At 37.7% G+C, this 10,018-nt stretch overlaps 1 long non-coding RNA gene across 4 annotated transcripts in view; it reads right to left on the bottom strand.

The window, feature by feature from the left end:
• Nucleotides 1–3,306: 3,306 nt before the first annotated feature.
• Nucleotides 3,307–10,018, bottom strand: part of LOC116628545 — a 91,209-nt gene continuing 84,497 nt past the window's right edge. For all 4 annotated transcript variants that reach the window (XR_004298637.1, XR_004298640.1, XR_004298639.1 and 1 more), the window contains one exon: nt 3,307–3,583. This is a non-coding gene — a long non-coding RNA (uncharacterized LOC116628545). The remainder of the gene's footprint in view (nt 3,584–10,018) is intronic.

The following is a 10,018-nucleotide window of genomic DNA, read 5'->3' as shown; positions in this document are numbered from 1 at the left end:
CAAGCAGCAGTTCAGAGTTTTGCCACAAGGTGGAGGCAAAGAACCACCATCATCAAACTCCATTCTCAACTATTTTCTGCAAGGCATAAAATAAATAAATAAATAAATAAATGATATGGTTGAACCTTGAAAATATTCAGCTAAGTGAAAGGAGAAAAAATGCAAAAGTCTACATATTGTATGGTTCCACTTATATGTAGTGTCCAGAGAGAGCCCACCAATATGGTTTAGTCAAGGAATTCCCCACTTTCCATTTTGACCCCCACAAAGTTTTGTGTGGTGGGGTTGTGTCACAGGCCATTCCTCCCATTTCCTGTTCCTTAGCGTTCAAGCAGTAGTTTAAGCTTTTGCCGCAAGGTGGCGCCAAAAATTCACCATCATTAAACACACTCAAGAATTGCCTGCAAAGTGTAAAATACATAGATACATAACTAAATATATAAGTACATAAATACATAAGTAAGTAAATAAAAATACATTGGATGAACCTGGAAAATAGTAGGCTAAGTGAAATGAGTCAAAAATGCAATAGACCGCAAATATGTGTATATTTTTCTATAAAAATGATTCCAATTATATGCAGTATCAGAGAAAGCCCACCAATAGGGTTTAGTCAAGGAATTCCACACTTTCCATTTCGAACTCCATAAAGTTTAATGCGGTGGGTTTGTGTCACAGAGCATCCCTTCCATTTTCCTGTTCCTTAGTGTTCAAGCAGCAGTTTAGACTTTTGCCACAAGGTGGCGCCAAAGAACCACTATCATCAAACTGCATTCCCAACTATTGTTTGCAAGGCGTAAAATACATACATACATACATAAATGAATGAATGAAGGAATGAATTGGTAAATAAGTAAGTAAATAGGAAAGCTAGAAAGTAAGTAACTAAATAAACTGGTTGAACCTTGAAAGTATTAGGCTAAGTGAAAGGAGTCAAAAATGCAACAGGTCATAAATATGTCTATATTTGTCTCTAAAAATGATTCCATTTATGTGTAGTGTCCAGAGAGAACGCAACAATATAGTTTAGTCAAGGGATTGACCACATTCCAGTATGACTTCCAGGAAGTTCTGTGTGGTGGGTTTGTGTCACAGACCATCCCTCCCATTTTCCTGTTCTTTAGTGTTCAAGCAGCTGTTCAGGATCTTGCAGCAAGGTGGCGCCAAAGAACCACCATCATCAAACCACTCTCAAGTATTTTTTGCAAGGTGTAATATATATAAATAAAGACATAAAATAAATAAATTAATTAATTAAATGGATGAACCTTGAAAGTATTCAGCTAATAGGAGTCAAAAATGCAAAAGACCAGATATTGTATGATTCCACTTACATGTAGTGTCCAGAGAGAGCACATGAATATGGTTTAGTCAAGGAATTCCCCACTTTGCATTTTAACATGAGAAAGTTCTGTCTGGTGGGTTTGTGTCACAGACCATCCCTCCCATTTTGCTGTTACTCAGGATTCAAGTTGCAGTTCAGACTGTAGCCACAAGGTGGTGCCAAGGAACCACCATTATCATACTTCACTTCCAAGAATTCTGCAAGCTGTATAATACATAAATAAATAAGTAAATAAATAAGTATTCAAAAAGTAAATTTGTAAGTAAATGAATGAATGAAAGAATGAAACAATCAATTAATTAATCAATAAAAGTAGAATGGATGAGCCAAAAAATAGTAATCTAAGTGAATTGCATCAACAAAGCAAAAGACCACGAATATGTCTATATTTGTCTATAAAAATGATTCCGTTTATATTCCATGTATAGAATGAGCCCTCCAATATGCTTTAGTCAAGGAATTCCCCACTTTCCATTTTAACCTGAGAAAGTTCTGTCCAGTGTGTTTGTGTCACAGACCACCCCTACCATTTTCTTAGTGTTCAAGCAGCAGTTCCGACTTTACCACAAGGTGGCGCCAAAGAACCACCATTCTAAACTCTTAAGAATTGTCACCAAGGTGTATAATATATAAATAAATAAGTAAATTAATAAGTAAATTCGTATGTGAATGAATGAATGAATGAATGATTCAATCAATAAATCAATAAAAATACAATGGATGAACCTTGAAAATAGTAAGCTAAGTGAAAGGAGTCAAAATACAAAAGACCACAAATATGTCTATATTTGTCTATAAAAATGATTCAATTTATATGTCGTGTCCAGAAAGAGTCTTCCAATATGTGTAGTCAAGGATCCCCACTTTCCATTTTAACCTGAGAAAGTTCTGTCTGGTGGGTTTGTGTCACAGACCATCCATCCCATTTTCCTATTCATTAGTGCTCAACCAGCAGTTCAGGCCTTTGCCACAATGTGGTGCCAAAGAACCACCATCATCAATCTCCACTCTCAAGTATTTTCTGCAAGGTGTAAAATAATAAATAAATAAATAAATAAATAAATAATTGAATCATTAAATAAGTAAGTAAGAAACCTCGAAAGTAAGTAACTCTCTAACTAACTAACTAAATAAACTGGTTTTATGTTGAAAATATTAGGCTAAGTGAAAGGTGTCAAAAATGCAACAGATCATAAATATGTCTATATTTGTCTCTAAAAATGATTCAATTTATGGGTAGTATCCATAGAGAGCCCAACAATATGGTTTAGTCAAGGATTTCCCCACTTTCCATTTTGACCCCACAAAGTTCTGTGTGGTGGGTTGGTGTCACAGACCATCCCTCCCATTTTCCTGTTCCTTAGGGTTCCAGCAGCATTTCCGGCTTCAGCCACAAAGTGGCGCCAATGAACCACATCATCAAACTCTACTTTCAAGAATTATCTGCAAGGTGTATAATATATAAATAAATAAGTAAATAAATAAATAATACATTAATAAGTAAATTAGTATGTACATTAATGAATGAATGAACAAACGAATGAATCAATCAATCAATAAAAATACAATGGATGAACCTTGAAAATAGTAAGCTAAGTGAAATGAGTCAAAATACAAACTACCACAAATATGTGTAGATTAGTCTATAAAAATGATTCAATTTTTATGTTGTGTCCAGAAAGAGCCTTCCAATATGTTTAGTCAAGGATCCCCACTTTCCATTTTAACCTGAGAAAGTTCTGTCTGCTGGGTTTGTATCACAGACCATCCCTCCCATTTTCCTGTTCATTAGCATTCAAGCAGCAGTTGAGGCTTTTGCCAAAAGGTGGCGCCGAGGAACCACCATCCTCAAACTCCACTCTCAAGAATTGCCTGCAAGGTGGAAAATACATGCATACATACATACATATACATAAATAAATAAATATGTAAGTAAATAAATAAAAACACAATGGATGAACCTTGAAATATTCAGCTAAGTGAAAGGAGGCAAAAGTGCGAAAGACCAGATATTGCATGATTCCACTTATATGTAGCATCCAGAGAGAGCTCAACAATATGGTTTACACAAGGAATTCCTCTGTTTCCATTTTGTCCAGCAAGTTCTGTGTGGTGGGTTTGTGTCACAGACCGTCCCTCCCATTTTCTTCTTCCTTAGGGTTCAAGCAGCAGTTCAGGCTTTCGTCACAATTTGGTGCCAAAGAACCACCATCATCAAACTCCACTTTCAAAAACAGTCTGCAAGGAGTATAATATATAAATAATTAAGTAAATCAATTAGTAAATCAATAAGTAAATTATTATGTAAATAAATGAATCAAGCAATAAAAATACAGTGGATGAACCTTGAAAATAGTAAGCTAATTGAAAGGAGTCAAAAATGCAAAAGACCACAAATATGTCTACATTTGTCTATAAAAATGATTCCATTTATATGTCGTGTCCAGAAAGATTCCTCCAATATGCTTTAGTCAAGGAATTCCACACTTTCCATTTTAACCTGAGAAAGTTTCTGTTTGGTGGTTTTGTGTCACAGACCATCCCTCCTATATTCCTGTTCCTTAGTGTTCAATTAGCACTTCAGGGTCTTGCCACAAGGTGGCACCAAAGAACCACCTTGATCAAACACCACTCAAGTATTTTCTGCAAGGTATAAAATACATACATACATACATACATATATACATGCATCAGTAAATAAGTAAGTAAGTAAATGAAAAGCAAGAAAGTAAGTAACTAACAAAATAAATAAATAAACTGAATGAACCTAAAAAATATTAGACTAAGTGAAAGAAGTAAAAAATGCAACAGACCACAAATATGTCTATATTTGTCTATAAAAATGACTCTATTTATATGTAGTGTCCAGAGAGCCCACCAATATGGTTTAGTCAAGGAATTACCCACTTTCCATTTTGACCTCCAGAAAATCTGCCTCGTTGGTTTGTGTCACAGACCATCCCTCATATTTTCCTGTTCCTTAGTGTTCAAGCAGGAGTTCAGGCTTTGCCACAAGGTGGCGCCAAAAAACCACCATCATCAATTCCACTCCCCCAGAAGACAGGCTGGGAAAACAAGAGGCCAGCAACCCTAAGGTCCCTAGAAAACAGGTGCATCTTCCTTGGGTTGTGGTCAATAATTTGGACTCTATACATTCCCTCAACCACCCATCAACAGAATGACTAGGAGGAGGAACCCCCAAAACAGGAAAGACTCAGAGATTATGACTTATGCAGCAGATTTACAAATGGATGCAGATATAACCAAGATGTCGGAGATGGAATTCAGGCTAGCAATTGTGAAGACAATAGCTACAATGGAGAAATCAATTAATGGCAACATAGAGTCTCTAAGGGAAGAAATGAAAGCTGAATTGGCAGAACTTAAAAATGCTATTAATGAGATCTAATCTAATCTAGATAATCTAACAGCTAGGGTAAGTGAAGCAGAAGAACGAATTAGTGACCTGGAAGACAATTTAATAGATAAAAAGAGAAAAGAGGAGGCCAGGGAAAAACAACTCAGAATCCATGAAAATAGAATCAGAGAAATAAGTGACACCATGAAACGTTCCAATGTCAGAATTATTGGAATCCCGGAGGGGGTGGAGAGAGAGGACTAGAAGATATATTTGAGCAAATCGTAGCTGAGAACTTCCCTAATCTGGGGAATGAAACAAACATTCGTGTCCTAGAGGCAGAGAGGACCCCTCCCAAGATCAAGGAAAACAGGCCAACACCCTGGCATGTAATAGTAAAACTCGCAAAACTTAGAACCAAGGAAACCATCTTAAGGGCAGTTAGGGGGAAGAGATTCCTTACGTACAGAGGGAGGAACATCAGAATAACGTCAGACCTATCCACAGAGACCTGGCAAGCCAGAAAGGCCTGGCAAGACATATTCAGGGTACTAAATGAGAAGAATATGCAGCCAAGAATACTTTCTCCAGCAAGGCTGTCATTTAGAATGGATGGAGAGATGTGAGCTTCTAAGACTGGCAGAAACTTAAAGAATATCTGACCACTAAGCCAGCCCTGCAAAAAATATTAAGGGGGGTTTTATAAAAGGAGAAAGACCCCAAGAGTGATATACAACAGAAATTTACAGGGACTATCTATAAAAACAACATCTTCACAGGCAAAATGATGACAATTAATTCATATCTTTCAATAATCACTCTCAACGTGAATGGCCTAAATGCTCCCATAAAACGGCACGGGGTTGCAGATTGGATAAAAAGACAGGACCCATCCATATGCTGTCTACAAGAGACTCATTTTAAACCTAAAGATACATCCAGACTGAACGTGAAGGGATGGAGATCCATCTTCCATGCCAACGGACCTCAAAAGAAAGCTGGGGTAGCAATTCTTATATCAGACAAATTAGATTTTAAACTAAAGTCTGTAATTAGAGACACAGAAGGACACTGTATCATTCTTAAAGGGTCTATCCAACAAGAAGCTCTAACAATTGTAAATATCTATGCCCCCAACATGGGAGCAGCCATCTACATAAGCCAACTGTTAACCAAAATAAAGAGTCATATTGATAACAATACGTTAATTGTAGGAGACCTCAATACTCCACTCTCAGCAATGGACAGATCACCTAAGCAGAAAATCAACAAGGAAACAAGAGCTTTGAATGATACATTGGACCAGATGGACCTCATAGATATTTACAGAACATTCCACCCTAAAACAATGGAATACTCATTCTTCTCGAGTGCACATGGAACTTTCTCCAGAATAGACCATATACTGGGTCACAAATCAGGTCTCAACCGATACCAAAAGATTGAGATTATTCCCTGCATATTCTCAGACCATAATGCTTTAAAACTGGAACTCAAACACAAGAAAAAATTTGGCAGAAATTCAAACACTTGGAAGCTAAAGACCACTCTGCTCAAGAATGTTTGGGTCAACCAAGAAATCAAAGAAGAACTTAAACAATTTATGGAAATCAATGAGAACGAAAACACATCGGTCCAAAACCTATGGGATACTGCAAAGGCGGTCCTAAGGGGGAAATACATAGCCATCCAAGCCTCACTCAAAAAAATAGAAAAATCCCGAATTCACCAACTAACTCTACACCTTAAAGAACTAGAGAAAAAGCAACAAACGATGCCTAAGCCACGCATTAGAAGAGAAATAATTAAAATTAGAGCAGAAATCAATGAATTAGAAACCAGAAACACAGTAGATCAGATCAACGAAACTAGAAGTTGGTTCTTTGAAAGAATTGATAAGATCGATAAACCACTGGCCAGACTGATCCAAAAGAAAAGAGAAAGGACCCAAATTAATAAAATTATGAATGAAAGGGGAGAGATCACGACTAACACCAAGGAAATAGAAACAATTATTAGAAATTATTATCAACAACTCTATGCCAATAAACTGAGCAAACTGGATGAAATGGAGGCCTTCCTGGAAACCTATAAGCTGCCAAGACTGAAAGGAAGAAATTGACAACCTGAATAGGCCAATAACCAGTAACAAGATTGAAGCAGTGATCAAAAACCTCCCAAAAAACAAGAGTCCAGGGCCTGATGGATTCCCTGGGGAATTCTACCAAACATTCAAAGAAGAAATAATGCCTATTCTACTGAAGCTGTTTCAAAAAATAGAAACAGGGGCGCCTGGGTGGCTCAGTCGTTAAGCGTCTGCCTTCAGCTCAGGTCATGATCCCAGGGTCCTGGGATCGAGCCCCGCATCGGGCTCCCTGCTCAGCGGAAAGCCTGCTTCTCCGTTTCCCACTCCCCCTGCTTGTGTTCCTGCTCTCACTATCTCTCTCTCTCTGTCAAATAAATAAATAAAATCTTAAAAAAAAAAAAAAGATACAGAAGGAAAACTTCCAAACTCATTCTATGAGGCCAGCATTACCTTAATCCCCAAACCAGGCAAAGACCCCATCAAAAAGGAGAATTCCAGACTGATATCCCTGATGAATATGGATTCCAAAATCCTCAACAAAATCCTAGCTAATAGGATCCAACAATACATTAAAAGGATCATCCACCACGACCAAGTGGAATTTATCCCCGGGATGCAAGGGTGGTTCAACATTCACAAATCAATCAATGTGCTAGAACACATTAATAAGAGGAGGGAGAAGAACCATATGGTCCTTTCAATTGATGCAGAAAAAGCATTTGACAAAATACAACATCCTTTCCTGATTAAAACTCTTCAGGGTATAGGGATAGAGGGAACATTCCTCAAGTTCATAAAATCCATCTATGAAAAACTCACAGAGAATATCATCCTCAATGGGGAAAAGCTGAGAGCCTTTCCCTTAAGATCAGGAACACATCAAGGATGCCCACTCTCGCCACTATTGTTCAACATACTAGAAGTCCTAGCAACAGCAATCAGACAACAAAAAGAAATAAAAGGTATTCAAATTGGCAAAGAAGAAGTCAAACTCTCTCTTTTCACAGATGACATGATACTTTATGTGGAAAACCCAAAAGACTCCACCCCGAAATTACTAGAACTCATACAGCAATTCAGTAATGTGGCAGGATACAAAATCAATGCACAGAAATCAGTTGCTTTCTTATACACTAACAACGCAACTGTAGAAAGAGAAATTAGAGAAACGATTCCATTTACAATAGCACCAAAAACCATAAGATACCTCGGAATAAACCTAACCAAAGAGGTAAAGGATCTATACTCTAGGAACTACAAAACACTCATGAAAGAAATTGAAGAAGACACAAAAAGATGGAAAAATATTCCATGCTCATGGATCGGAAGAATAAACATTGTTAAAATGTCTATGCTACCCAGAGCAATCTATACCTTCAATGCCATCCCGATCAAAATTCCAATGACATTTTTCAAAGCGGTGGAACAAACAATCCTAAAATTTGTATGGAATCAGAAAAGACCCCGAATCGCCAAGGAAATGTTGAAAAAGAAAAATAAAGCTGGGGGCATCATGTTGCCCGATTTCAAGCTATATTACAAAGCTGTGATCACCAAGACAGCATGGTACTGGCACAAAAACAGACATAGAGACCAATGGAACAGAATAGAGAATCCAGATATGGACCCTCAACTCTATGGTCAAATAATCTTTGACAAAGCAGGAAAAAACATGGAATGGAAAAAAGATAGTCTCTTCAATAAATGGGGCTGGGAAAATTGGACAGCCACATGCAGAAGAATGAAACTCCACCATTCTCTAACACCATTCACAAAGATAAACTCAAAGTGGATGAAAGACCTCAATGTGAGACAGGAATCCATCAAAATCCTAGAGGAGAACATAGGCAGTAACCTCTTTGACATCAGCCACAGCAACTTCTTTCAAGATACATCTCCAAAGGCTAGTGAAACAAAAGCAAAAATGAACTTTTGGGACTTCATCAAGATAAAAAGCTTCTGCACAGCAAAGGAAACAGTCAACCAAACAAAGAGGCAACCCACAGAATGGGAGAAGATATTTGCAAATGACACTACAGATAAAGGGCTGGTATCCATGATCTATAAAGAACTTCTCAAACTCAACACCCAAAAAACAAATAATCAAGTCAAAAAGCGGGCAGAAGATATGAAAAGACACTTCTCTGAAGAAGACATACAAATGGCTAACAGACACATGAAAAAATGTTCATCATCATTAGCCATCAGGGAAATTCAAATCAAAACCACATGAGATACCACCTTACACCAGTTAGAATGGCAAAAATGGACAGGGAAAGAAACAACAAATGTTGGAGAGGTTGTGGAGAAAGGGGAACCCTCTTACACTGTTGGTGGGAATGCGAGTTGGTACAGCCACTTTGGAAAACAGTGTGGAGGTTCCTCAAAAATTTAAAAATAGAGCTACCCTATGACCCAGCAATTGCACTACTGGGTATTTACCCCAAAGTCACAGATGTAGTGAAAAGAAGGGCCATATGCACCTCAATGTTCATAGCAGCAATGTCCGCAATAGCCAAACTGTGGAAAGAGCCGAGATGCCCTTCAACAGATGAATGGAGAAAGAAGATGTGGTCCATATATACAATGGAATATTACTCAGCCATCAGAAAGGATGAATACCCAACTTTTACATCAACATGGATGGGACTGGAGGAGATTATGCTAAGTGAAATAAGTCAAGCAGAGAAAGTCAATTATCATATGGTTTCACTTATTTGTGGAACATAAGGAATAGCAGGGAGGACATTAGGAGTAGGAAGGGAAAAATGAGGGGGGAATTGGAGGGAGAGATGAACCATGAGAGACTATGGACTCTGAGAGACAAACAGGGTTTTAGAGGGGAGGGGGGAGGGGGGATTGGTTAGCCCGGTGATGGGTATTAAGGAGGGCACATACTGCATGGAGCACTGGGTGTTATACAAAAACAATGGATCGTGGATCACCACATCAAAAACTAATGATGTATTGTATGGTGACTAACATAACATAATAAAATTTAAAAAAAATGTTTATAGCAGCAATGTCCACAATAGCCAACTATAGAAAGAGCTGAGATGTCCTTCAACAGATGAATGGATAAAGAAGATGTGGTCCATATATACAATGGAATATTACTCAGCCATCAGAAAGGATGAACACCCAACTTTTGCAGCAATATGGATGGAACTGGAGGAGATTATGCTAAGTGAAATAAGTCAAGCAGAGAAAGTCAATTATCATATGGTTT

The sequence above is a fragment of the Phoca vitulina genome, unplaced genomic scaffold (assembly GCF_004348235.1).
Source record: "Phoca vitulina isolate PV1807 unplaced genomic scaffold, GSC_HSeal_1.0 scaffold122, whole genome shotgun sequence".
Lineage (NCBI taxonomy): Eukaryota > Metazoa > Chordata > Mammalia > Carnivora > Phocidae > Phoca > Phoca vitulina.
The sequence above is the reverse complement of the archived record's forward strand: the minus strand, read 5'-3'. Positions and strand labels throughout refer to the sequence as shown.